Below are 1,750 nucleotides of genomic sequence, written 5' to 3' on the forward strand. Positions count from 1 at the left end.
TGGTTTCCTATTGACCTACATCTCTTATAATCTCAAAACCAGCATTGAAGGAAGCCGGAACAAGAGAGAAAAAAAAAAGGCCTACAGCACCTGGTATTCCCAGATAGTCTCCCATCCAAGTACTAACCAGGCCCGTCCCTGCTTAGCTTCCAAGATCAGACGAGATTGGGCTTGTTCAGGGTGGTGTGGCTGTAGGTATTGTTTTCCTATTGACCTACATCTCTTATACATCTAGAAAACAGCATTGAAGGAAGCCGGAACAAGAGAGAAGATAAAAAAGGCCTACAGCACCTGGTATTCCCAGGTGGTCTCCCATCCAAGTACTAACCAGGCCCGGCTCTGCTTAGCTTCCAAGATCAGACGAGATTGGGCTTGTTCAGGGTGGTGTGGCTGTAGGTATTGTTTTCCTATTGACCTACATCTCTTATACATCTCAAAATCAGCATTGAAGGAGGCCGGAACAAGAGAGAAAAAAAAAAGCCTACAGAACCTGGTATTTCCAGGTGGTCTCCCATCCAAGTACTAACCAGGCCCAGCCCTGCTTAGCTTCCAAGATCAGACGAGATTGGGCTTGTTCAGGGTGGTGTGGCTGTAGGTATTGTTTTCCTATTGACCTACATCTCTTATACATCTAAAAACAAGCATTGAAGGAAGCCGGAACAAGAGAGAAAAAAAAAAAGGCCTACAGCACCTGGTATTCCCAGGTGGTCTCCCATCCAAGTACTAACCAGGCCCGGCCCTGCTTAGCTTCCAAGATCAGACGAGATTGGGCTTGTTCAGGGTGGTGTGGCTGTAGGTATTGGTTTTCTAATGACCTACATCACTTATACATTTTAAAACCAGCATTGAAGGAAGCCAGAACAAGATATAAAAAAAAAAGTACTAACCAGGCCCGGACCTGCTTAGCTTTCAAGATCAGACGAGATTCGGCTTGTTCAGGGTGGTGGGGCTGTAGGTATTGGTTTCATATTGACCTACATCTCTTATACATCTCAAAACCAGCATTGAAGGAAGTCGGAACAAGAGAGAAAAAAAAAAGGGCCTACAGCACCTGGTATTCCCAGGTGGTTTCACATCCAAGTACTAACCAGCCCCTGCTCTGCTTAGCTTCCAAGATCAGACGAGATTGGGCTTGTTCAGGGTGGTGTGGATGTAGGTATTGGTTTCCTATTGACCTACATCTCTTATACATCTAAAAACCAGCATTGAAGGAAGCCGGAACAAGAGAGAAAAAAAAAAGGCCTACAGCACCTGGTATTCCCAGGTGGTCTCCCATCCAAGTACTAACCAGGCTTGTCCCTGCTTAGCTTCCAAGATCAGACGAGATTGGGCTTGTTCAGGGTGGTGCGGCTGTATGTATTGTTTTCCTATTGACCTACATCTCTTATACATCTAAAAACCAGCATTGAAGGAAGCCGGAACAAGAGAGAAGAAAAAAAGGCCTACAGCACCTGGTATTCCCAGGTGGTCTCCCATCCAAGTACTAACCAGGCCCGGCTCTGCTTAGCTTCCAAGATCAGATGAGATTGGGCTTGTTCAGGATGGTGTGGCAGTAGGTATTGTTTTCTTATTGACCTACATCTCTTATACATCTCAAAACCAGCATTGAAGAAGGACGGAACAAGAGAGAAAAAAAAAAGCTTACAGCACCTGGTATTTCCAGGTGGTCTCCCATCCAAGTACTAACCAGGCCCAGCCCTGCTTAGCTTCCAAGATCATACGAGATTGGGGTTGTTCAGGGTGCTGTGGC

At 45.9% G+C, this 1,750-nt stretch overlaps 3 non-coding genes and 5 pseudogenes across 3 annotated transcripts; all 8 read right to left on the reverse strand.

Annotated features, from left to right (window-relative positions):
* Window positions 1-78: 78 nt before the first annotated feature.
* LOC142120195 (5S ribosomal RNA) lies at window positions 79-197 on the reverse strand. Its single transcript, XR_012683621.1, has one exon. It is a non-coding gene; the product is annotated as a 5S ribosomal RNA (ribosomal RNA).
* An 82-nt stretch (window positions 198-279) lies between these two features.
* Window positions 280-398, reverse strand: LOC142120161 (5S ribosomal RNA). Its single transcript, XR_012683590.1, has one exon. It is a non-coding gene; the product is annotated as a 5S ribosomal RNA (ribosomal RNA).
* Window positions 399-478: 80 nt separating this feature from the next.
* On the reverse strand, window positions 479-597 carry LOC142120252 (5S ribosomal RNA; annotated as a pseudogene).
* Window positions 598-679: 82 nt separating this feature from the next.
* LOC142120253 (5S ribosomal RNA) lies at window positions 680-798 on the reverse strand. Its single transcript, XR_012683658.1, has one exon. It is a non-coding gene; the product is annotated as a 5S ribosomal RNA (ribosomal RNA).
* Window positions 799-1,039: 241 nt separating this feature from the next.
* LOC142120423 (5S ribosomal RNA) lies at window positions 1,040-1,158 on the reverse strand (annotated as a pseudogene).
* Window positions 1,159-1,239: 81 nt separating this feature from the next.
* LOC142120377 (5S ribosomal RNA) lies at window positions 1,240-1,358 on the reverse strand (annotated as a pseudogene).
* Window positions 1,359-1,439: 81 nt separating this feature from the next.
* LOC142120239 (5S ribosomal RNA) lies at window positions 1,440-1,558 on the reverse strand (annotated as a pseudogene).
* An 80-nt stretch (window positions 1,559-1,638) lies between these two features.
* LOC142120441 (5S ribosomal RNA) lies at window positions 1,639-1,750 on the reverse strand (annotated as a pseudogene; the record flags this gene model as incomplete).

The sequence above is a fragment of the Mixophyes fleayi genome, unplaced genomic scaffold, assembly GCF_038048845.1.
Source record: "Mixophyes fleayi isolate aMixFle1 unplaced genomic scaffold, aMixFle1.hap1 Scaffold_1991, whole genome shotgun sequence".
NCBI classification, from domain to species: domain Eukaryota; kingdom Metazoa; phylum Chordata; class Amphibia; order Anura; family Limnodynastidae; genus Mixophyes; species Mixophyes fleayi.